The 11,140-nt window shown below is 35.9% G+C and overlaps 1 pseudogene; it reads left to right on the top strand.

Moving 5' to 3' along the window:
* Nucleotides 1-3,347: 3,347 nt before the first annotated feature.
* LOC101607213 lies at nt 3,348-3,915 on the top strand (annotated as a pseudogene).
* Nucleotides 3,916-11,140: the final 7,225 nt, after the last annotated feature.

Below are 11,140 nucleotides of genomic sequence, written 5' to 3'. Positions count from 1 at the left end.
TTTTTAAATTTTATCAAATTTATATATTTTCTTGCCCATATCATTTCCATAATTGTTGCTAATGTTAACCTGTACGAATCCTCAATGTAAGTTACTTTTCTGGATCATTTTCCACTGCATATACTAGGACATTTCATTCATACAACTGTAACCTTATCTTTGCCTTCTTGTCATAGGTCACTGATGAGTCTTGGCTCGGCAGTGAAACCCCTCAGCACCCCCACTGTCACCATTCCCTCCTTGACACCTGAGGGTTCAGTATCTACAGAGTCAGCATTTTAGTGCTTGCAACCATTGAGGTCACTATTCCTATTTTAAATGTTGTGCACCCTTTTAAAATAATCATATAGAGGACAGTTAATTAAATATCACCAGTTCTCAGAAGGTTACATCTTCAATAACCCCTCTTCCAGCATTCAATTCTGTATGAACAACTTTTCAATATCAGTCATTTAAAAATATGATCTTCATACCTATTTTTTAAATATTTTTTTAAATTTTTATTTATTTATTGAGGGGGGTAGAGAGAAAGAGGCGGATGGAGAAAGAGAGAGAATGGGAACACCAGAGCCTCTGGTTACTGGAAATGAACTCCAGACACATGTACCATCATATGCATCTGGCTTACATGGGTACTGGGGAATTGAACCTTAGTCCATAGGCTTCACAGGCAAGTACCTTTACCACTATTCCATCGCTCCAGCCCTCTTCCTATCCATTGATTTAAACATTTTATTGTTAATGACTAAGACATACTTCTCACTTTTATATCCTAAATGCTATGAGAAATTATTTTGGAAAAATCATAATGGCTGCTTTTTATAAAATTATTTACCTTATATATTTAGGGATATATGCTGATGCCTGGCAAATTCACAAAATTAATTAATATAGTTTAACTTTGGCTTAGCATGTGAAGCCAAAGCTGAGTCAGGAAAGAATACACACATAAAATGCTCAGATATATTTTTTTAATTTCATAATGATCACTTTAGGGTTCATTGATAGTGTGTTAAACAATATACTATTAAACAATAAATAGTGTATTAAAACAAAAGTATGCATTTTTTATTTTTTTATATTTTAAGTTACTATTTATTTTCCATTTCTCTTAATTTTTGTATTTTTATCCTCTTCAATTTTCTGGTATGTCTCCCTTCTTCATTAAGCTGAAAATACTGTATTATTAATAAAATTAAAACAGTCAAAGGAAGTTTCCTAACCCCCTTAAACTTTGCTTATTGACATCAGTATGTGGGCATGTGAAGGGAACTTCCATAGCTGTATACTAAAGCCAAGCCTGCACTTTTCTCATAGATATTGATTATGGATGGTCAATCTTTCTTTTCTTTATATTTTATTTATTTATTTGAGAAGGGAAGAGAGGGTGAAAGAAAATGGGTGCATCACTTGTAGCCACTGCAAATGAACTATGAACTAAAGATACACAATCCATCTTATACATTTGGCTCACATGAGTACTGGGGAATAGAATATGGGCCATTAATGCTTGACAAGCAAGAACCTTTACCAAGCCATCTCCCCAACCCTGACCTTTCTTAAAGTAATAATTTTACTGGTTATTTATTCATTGATTCAATCAATAGAAAGATTATTTCTATGAAAAATTTGCAAACCCAAAGCTCTTATTTTCCTATTTCCACACCCACCCACCCCCAGAACTGTTAGCTCATATTCTCTTTTTTTACAGCAAGATTTTTAGGAAGAACTTTTAAGTTTTAGCTTCCTTTAATTCTTCTCATCTTATTTTTTCTACAATCATCTACAATCAATATTTGTAGAACACACTGATTTACATTCCTTGGACCTTCTCATCCATCCAGGGTCTCCTCATTTTAAAATATAATGGTCACTATTCTGTCTTCACCTTATCAGCAACTTGAGGTGGTTGATGACACCTCCATCTGGAAACATCTGGTTTAGTTGGAGAGCAAGATACCCACTGCTGTAAATAACCATGAAGAGAATATCATAGATTTATAAGTCTGGCTAGCATTCCTGCCCTGAAATAATATGATGTGTCATTAAATGCTCATTATTATTTGGTATGTCACAAACCATCCTGAGATTTTTGATCTTCTCTTTTTCCCAGATGTGCTCCTTCCACCATTTCCCAAGACTCATTTAATGAAACCATGTTTCCAATGTTCCATAACAGAAAACCAGTTGACATTATTTTATCTGGCCTATTTTTTACCCTGTTTTACCAGCTTCTTTCATACCAGCCTGACCTATATCATCAAAACTGAAAAATTAAACAAAGGAAACCTTTGCTGTATTAGTTTTCTGTAGCTGCTACTTAAATTGGTGCAAACTGCATGACCTGAACAACAGGACTTTATTCTCTCAGCATTGTGCAGGCTAGAAGTCTGGGGCAAATAGTTTGTGAGTACTGGTTTCCCCTACAGCTCTTCCTTCACATGTAGATGTCATCTTTTTCCTGTGGCCTCAATCCTTCTTCCCATTGTGTGACTTATGTACTAGCATCAGGACATAATTCATAGTGGACCTGCCATTATAACTTCAATTTACCTTAATTATCTCTGTAATGACTTTATCCCTAAATATGTTTGCATCCCAAGGTACTGATAGTATACTTTTTATTTCACATGTCTATTATATTATGTTAAAGTATGCCCAGGTGGTTATTAAAACAATACTTATGAAGGTGCCTGGATTTCTGGATGCATTTCTGGATGGTAGTCATATCTAAATCCATAGGCAGTAAAGTAATTAGCTGAACTCACAAAAGTGGGTGGCCAAATTAATCTATGATGAAGCTCATTATATATTAGCTCAAACATGATTTAATCTATCTAAAGTTTTCTAAAGCTTTTTTAAACTTTTAAATGTTCTGTGTTCTTATCCCTATAGATTTCTTTTAAAATATCATATAAGAACTGGAAGTGTTGCTTACTGGTTAAAGATGCTTGCTTACAAAGCCTGGTGGTCTGGATTCAATTTCAAAGCCAACCAAGTAAGTTGGACACATTCACACACACACAAAATATGGTGTAAGTTTCTGGCATTTGTTTGTAGCTGCAATAGGCCCTGTTACACACACACGCACACACACACACCTGAGCACAAATACAAATTATAATGAATAAAAATATCATGCAATTATGTTTTTCTATTTATTGAAGTAGATTGCCCCTCTTTTTTAGATTAATATACAAAAATTAAAAATAAGCCGCCCTCCCGCCCGCCACGCCAGCCTTGGTGGTGAGGCTCCCGGCGCCCGCGAGCCTCGGAGCCCCGCAGCAGTTGGCCTTGCCCGCCCGCCCTCCCGCCTCAGGTCTCCGCGCTCCGGCGCCGCCTCCTCCATGGCCACAGATGTCTTTAATTCCAAAAACCTGGCCGTTCAGGCGCAGAGAAGATCCTGGGTAAAATGGTGTCCAAATCGGTTGCCACCACCTTGATCAAAGACACGAGCAGCGAGGTGCTGGATGAGCTGTACCGGGTGACCAAGGAGTGCACGCAGAACAAGAAGGAGGCCCAGAAGATCATCAAGAACCTCATCAAGACCGTCATCAAGTTGGCTGTCCTCTACAGGAACAGTCAGTTCAACCAGGAGGAGCTGGCCCTCATGGAGAAGTTTAAGAAGAAGGTTCATCAGCTCGCCATGACCGTGGTCAGCTTCCACCAGGTGGACTACACCTTTGACAGGAACGTGCTGTCCAGGCTGCTGAACGAGTGCCGAGAGCTGCTGCATGACATCATCCAGCGTCACCTCACGGCCAAGTCTCACGGACGGGTTAATAATGTCTTTGATCACATCTCAGATTGTGATTTTTTTGGCTGCCTTGTATAATCCCTTTGGAAAATTTAAAACTCACTTACAGAAACTTTGTGACGGCATCAACAAAATGTTGGATGAAGAGAACATTTGAGCTTGGGTGCCTGGCCTGGGGGTGAATGGGATGCATTTGAAGTTGGAGCACCGCTGACTCATGAAGGGGAAAAGAGGACTCCAAAGACGACACTTGAGAAGGGCTTGGCCCCATCCAACAGCCACACATGACGGTGGTCCTTTGGTGAGGTTTATTCTAAAAAAAAACATATTGCCAACCTTTCAGGTTTTTAAAGACTCTAATGGGTGACAGGACATAAATAGGAAAGATGTGGAGTTGGTAATACAAACGTAGTTACATAAAACAAAGTGCATGTCTCCAAACTCTAGTACTTTTTTAAGAACAATTATATTGGTGGTACATTGGATATTTCTGATATGTACAAAGGTGTGTGTTTTTTATTCACTTTTATTCCATACTCTGCATCTCTTTTTAAATGCCAAGAGCTCCTTTTGCTGTCTTTGCTCCTTTTAAAGCAATTCGGTATTCATGTGTACCCCCCCCCCTTTTTTTTTTTTTTGGTTAAAGAGTATGTCACTGACATTCAGGAATTAAATCTGAGGAAAAATGAACCTGAAGTACATTACATATCTGAAGTCATGACTTTGGGAATAAAGCATATTAGATATTATGAATAACGTCCAATGTTAGAATATGCTTATGAAATTGAGTATTGGCTTCTTTGTACCAATAGTGATACTTAAATTCTCAAAACTGTCGTGGCATGCCACTGACTTGAAATATTTGCTTAGAGCTTAACCTCGATGCCATCTTCAACATGTGCCGACAAAATAGTCATCATTGACATCCATTTCACACGTAGGAGGAAACCTAGCTTGGACTTTGTTATGAGACTATGGAAGTCAATACAGTAAGACAGACAGGAAGAACTCATTTTAGAAGTGAACCCATCAAAATAATGTGGGGGGAGGGCCAAAAGGAAAGAGCGGATAATCTGCTTAATAACCCAAGAGGGAGATGAGTGCATTTCAATGTGTAACAAGGTCTGATAAATGAAGATTGTCATTTTTTTATTAAAAAATTAAAAATAATTACAACTATAAAAGTGGATATAAACCACTGGTGAACTGGTAAATTTTAAGCAAATGGATATAGTTTGAATCACTTAGGGTAGAAATTATAAGTATTTTCTTCCTCTAAGGACAACTCTTCATTTTATATCCTACCTATTATTAGCATTATTACTGTCCTCTAAATATTGGAGAACAAAACAGTGAAACTGGTCAACTTTCATAATTTTTACACTGGAGTGTCTAGTGAATCTTTTATCTGAGTTTCCATTATGTGAACTTCTTGGAAAACTATTGTCAAGCACTGTGTCAATCAAATAACCCCTGAGTTCTTTCACTGTGGCTTATGTCACTGGTAAGAAGAAAAATTACACCTACTTGAACCTATCACTCTGTTCAACCATTTCTTTTTTTTTTCTTTTGTTTTAAATATTTTATTTAGTTATGCGAGAGATAGATAGAGAGAAAGAGAAAATGGGCACACCAAAGCCTGTAGCTACTACAAATGAACTCCAGACACATGGGCCCCCTTGTGCAGCTGGCTTATGTGGGTCCTGGAGAATTGAACTGGGGTCCTTAGGCTTTACAGGCAAGCACCTTAATCACTAAGCCATTTCTCCAGCCCTAAAACATTTCTTAAATTGGTTTAGTCAGCTTTAATAAATTACCATACAATGAGTAGCTAACCAGTTAGCATTCATTGTTCATAGTTTTGGAAGATTAAGACCAAATGGATAAAAAGCAAGTTCCTGTAACGAGTCTACTTCCTGTTTAGTGATTTCTTGAAAGAAGGCCCTCTCCTCTAGCCAGGCTTCACAAGGGCTCTGATATTTCATGAATTAATTAGCTCCACAAGCACCATCTCCAAATGGTCTCACACTAAAGATTTGGGATTGAGCATAAGGATTATGTAGGCACACATAGTTCATAGTGGTACAGAATTCCTTCATTTGTTAATCAGTCTGAGCTGAATGTTTGATGTTGTTCTTACTGACCACATCCATAGGCATTGATTTTTAGTATCACATCTCTGCAACAGATCTGCTTTATTTGACATATACTCATTCTTCTCACTCAATCATCACAAAGTATTTTTAAATTGAAATACTTTTGGGAGCAGAGGTGAATGCTTACACTTCCAGCACTTAAAAGACAATAATAACACAAGCTTGATGCCGGACTAAAAAACAAATACATAAGTAAAAAACAAAACAACAAAAAAAAAAAAATTGAGCTTTAAATAAGACATTGCTTAGGATGAAAATATTTAGTAGAAATAGAATAACATATGCTTTTCATCAATTTGAATATAGAAAAGAAATACTATGATTCATATATGCTCCTTTCACACAGCTCAACACAACTATTATTACATGTATCATAACCAGGAGGAAATGAGCTGCTATAAACAATCTGATTTGTTTCAAGTATTATCTTTGCATAACAAATACAAGTGATTTCTATATAGTCCAAAGACACGAATCTGACTGATCCCTTCACTGGTACCAGACCCATAGCTGGAGCTGGGAAACAAGTCAGAACCATATCCAAACATAAGACCACTCTCCAATATGAAGCTACCATCAATCATGGGGTACAAGAGGGCCTACACCTATTAAACTCTCTATCAAAAAAGTAAGTGCTATCTCAATTTTCCGGGTGCTAACTTACTCTCCGTTGGAAAATCTGCTTCTCTTTTTCAGATAGATGCAGATCCTGAGAGAGCTGCCCCAATACACCTCAAAAGGGGCCTGACTGAAACTAAGGAAAATTGGCAAAACAAGCAAGGGTGCTGTTTTCCTGATGAACCGGATACCAGCACAAAGGGGAAGGAGACCAACACAGAGAAAAATCAACTCCTACCAAATCAGAGAGCCAGAGCCTCAGAGGCCCCCAACAGCTCAGCACTGAAGCAGACCAAAAATGAACCCAACATGGCTCAGGGAAATTTTGTGGAAGAGGGGGTGGAAAGAATGTCAGAGTCACATGTTGGGACATGATATGCAGAGACATTTATCATACTAATAACTGTGGGCTAACTCTACAATGCGCGACCCATTTACATCAACAAGGAGGGTCCATTGGGAAGGGGTAGGTCATGGATGAGCCTAAACAATGGCACCAAACTGCCTGTATTAACTGAAAAGAAAACTAATAAATTAAATTAAAAAATAATATCAAAAGGGGTTGTTCAAATTACAAAAGAAAGCAGTCTCTTGTTGCAAATGGAAGGACATAATTTTCATAACTCAAGAAAAATTTGACTTACTCTTTATTTATGTGTTCTCAAGTTGTTTGAAAAGTAGCAAACAGTACTTACATGAAAGAAAAACACTTATAAACTCAGCATGAAACTCACCTATATTTAGAAGTCAATTGAAAATTTCACTGAGTCTTATGTAGAAATATTTGGTAAAAAGTCAGTGAGAGATGAGTCAAAGAGAGGAAGACTGAGAACTTATTCATTATGTGTTAAAATGAGAGGAAAAAAATCAAGATTTTGGGAAATATCATGTTGTATACCCATAAACATATAATATAGACACCAGAATAAATCATATTCTATAAATGTTGCATTTAGAAAAGAATGTTTGGTCATGTTAATAAAAACAACAACAAAAATCCCTCAAACTTTTTCCTCCAATATTTAAAACTATTTCAAAGACAATTGTCATATATGAACATGATATAATCTGATCATAATCCCTTCCAATTCCTTCTCCTCACCTTTCTTCTTTTCAAATAGTCCCTCTATTTTGATGAGTCTTTTCTTGTTTTTGCCAACATACTTACATCACCCATGTCAAAATATTGATGAGCTTAACATTGTGTAGGTCTTGTGGCAGTAAACACAGCCCCTGTGAGGTCTTGAAGTAAAGATTACTTTGGTGTCCAGACAATAATGCCCCATTGTACTCAGACCCTTCTTGTGGCTCTTACATTCTTCCTGTCCCTTCTTTGGCAATGTTCCCTGAGCCTTGGTTGGCATACTAGAGATGTCTCATATAGCACTGAATACTTGTCACTTATTCTCAGTACTTGGTGATAAGTCACCACCATCTGCCAAAAGAAGCTTCTCTGACAAAAGCTAAAAGCAGCACAAATTTATTAGCATAAACTTAATAGCTATCTATTCAGTCAAACAATGGTTTTGACTTCCTGGCTAGGGTCTGTGATCTTCTCAGTTATAGGATTTTGGTTATGATTTTAGTACACGGCCTGATTTTCCCCCTGTGGAGTAGGCCTTATATCCAATAGAAGAGCATTTGATTACCCCTGGATCAGTCATGCCACTCTTGCCCTAGTAGGCACACCTTTCTTAGCAGGTTAATTGTGCAGCTAGCACAATCAATCCACAGTTATTTAAGTGTTGATGATCATTCTCCCACAAGAGACTGCAGAACAGTATCGAGAATTACAAGAGCTAGCTAGCAAGGTTGGAGGACTCTTCTAGCTCTGTTATACCTTGATTTGTCAGTGTTCTTTGACAGACACATTCTAGTCAGCAATTCTTCTTACCATATAGTTCTGGTGAGCAATCAATAGCCTGCAATACTTGAGGGACTTTGGGGACCTCCATGACCAACCACACACTAGGAGGTATTACTCCTAGCACTGAGGTTTTCCTGTAGTAGTTTATGTCTTCAAAAATAATATTATCTATCCCTGTATGAAGTTCCTACCCAACCTAGAGATCTCTTTTTTCTTAACTATAATTTGGAATTAGTTAACAAAAAAGTATTTCCAAAATAAGTTTTTATAATGTTTTGATTTCTTGTTTATTGTTAAATCACCACTCTCCCCTACTCTTATTCATTTCTCTCTTCTGACCCCACACAAATTCTATAGGTTGTTTCTTGACTCAATGAATGGTTTTATTAACTATATAATAAAGGTGTAGTTTCATTAGGTTTAATTTGTTGAATGTTTGCCTTATGTTCATAGCTAGTGGAAGCCTGTTCAGAATATTATTCTCTCTACCTGTGTCTTGTTTCCCCAACATGTTCCTCTAGTCACTTCAGCATAACAGGTGCAACGTTGGGGTCCACAAACCACTGGAATTTATTTATTTGCCTTGTGATATATATGGGACCTTATTCATTCTTTTACATGTAGACACCCAGTTTCCCCTGAACCATTTATTGAAAATTCTATCTTTTCTATAAAGTGTCTTCTAACTTCTTCGTCAAAATAAAGTGGCTATAGTTACTTTAACTTATACCTGTATATCTATTGTATTCCATCAATTTACATGTCTTTTTATGCCAGTGCTATGCTGATTTTATTAATATAGCTCTGAAGTTCAGCTTGAAATCAGGTACTATGATACTTTCAGTGGTATTCATTTTTCTGAGGATATAATCATGCCTGATATATATATGTATGTATGGGCTATCTGAAATAGGTTTTGCTTCCATTAGAATTTTGAGGCTGTGTTTCTGTTTCATTGAACCATGATACTATAATTTTGATTGGAATTACATTGAACCTGTATATTGCTTATGGTACAATGGCCATTTTCATAACAATTCTTTAAATCTATGAGCATGAGGGATCTTTCCATCTTCCAGTGTTTTCCTCATAATTCTGTTTACTGTGGAGACTGTAGGATCACCTAAGTATGGAAATTTACCTGCAAATAATGATAGCTTGACTTCATCCTATCTTATTTTTAACCCTTTGATTTCCTTGTCTTCCCTTACAGCTCTAGCTAAGATGAGCATTGTATTAACTAGAAGTTGTGAAAATGAACACTTATCTTCTTTTAGAACTTATTAGGAATGCTTCAAATTTTGCTCAAATTAGCATGATATTAGCTATAGACATTCTATTTATCACCTTTATATGCTGGCATATATCTTTTTCAACCCTAGTTCTACCAGTGTTTTTATCTTGAAAGTATGTAGAACTTTATCAAATGCCTTTTCTGCACCTATTGAAATAATCATTTAATTTCTGAATTCCTTGAATGTATTTAAATTATTTTTACATCATATTGAACTATTTCTGAATTTTTGGAGTAAAGGTAACTTAATAGAAGTCAATAATCTTTTAGAGGTGTTCTTGAATTTTATTTGGTGTATTTTATTGAAAATTTTTGTTTCTGTGTTTATCAGATATACTAATTTCTTGTTTTGTTATATGCTTATCAGCCTTTGTTATTAGTGTAATACTATTTTACAGGAGGAATCAACAAAAACCCCTTTTCTTCTCTTATGAAGTAATTTTAGAAAGAATTATTTTCAGTTGTCTTTAAAGTTCTCATAGAATTCTGCAGTTAATCACTTCTGTGCATACAATCGTTTTAACTTAGAGATTGTTTTTATTTATTTATTGGATATTTTAAAATTTATTTTATTTATTTATTTGGGAGAGAGAGAGAGAGAGAGAGAGGGAAAGAAATGGGCAGGTAATGCGAGAAGATTGAAAGAATGGGTGCATCAGGGCTTCCAGCTTCTGCAAACAAACTCTAGATGCATGTGCCCCCTTGTGCATTTGGCTTACATGGGTCCTGGGGAATCGAACCCAGGTTCTTTTGCTTTGCAAGCAAGTGCCTTAACCATTAAGATCTCTTCATTCCTTTACTTATTTTATTTTTTTACTCCTTCAATACTATTGGTTGGTATAGAACACATTATTTATAGAATCTCAGTTTGACATTGGAAGGACTTATCTACAGAATTTCATTTATTTCTTTTAGATATTTCAATTATTTACAGTATAGATCTTTGAATTATGCCCTTATGATTCTCCAAGTTTCAGTGTTATGTGTTAGAATGTTTATAATGTTTTCTTTTCATACACATAATGTATTGTTTATTGCAGTCCTCCTCTTTATTTTTGTTAATTTAGATTTTTATTGATCTTGTTTTCATTCTGAAGAAGTATCCTTCCTTCATCATTATTATTTAAATTTTTAATTAATTGATTTCTGCCTTGATTGTACTTTTACTTTCCTTCTGGTACTTTTCATTATAGTTTATTCTTGATTGTCCAAGGACTTTAGAGCATCTTATCAATTTAATTGAAATCTCTCTGTTTTCAGAGCTATAAACTTCCCTATTAGGAATGCCATCATTTTGTTTCATAACTTTTGGTGTGTTATGGGTTCCTTCCATTCATTTATAGGGTATTACTCATTTCCTTCTTGATTTGTTCAATGACCCATTCAATATTCAATTGTATTTCCACATAGAGATCATTAAGACCAAAGGAAATGAAGAGATTAAATAA

The sequence above is a fragment of the Jaculus jaculus genome, chromosome 11 (assembly GCF_020740685.1).
Source record: "Jaculus jaculus isolate mJacJac1 chromosome 11, mJacJac1.mat.Y.cur, whole genome shotgun sequence".
Taxonomy (NCBI): Eukaryota; Metazoa; Chordata; class Mammalia; order Rodentia; family Dipodidae; genus Jaculus; species Jaculus jaculus.
Note: the sequence above shows the minus strand (reverse complement) of the source record. Positions and strands in the feature narration are given on the sequence as shown.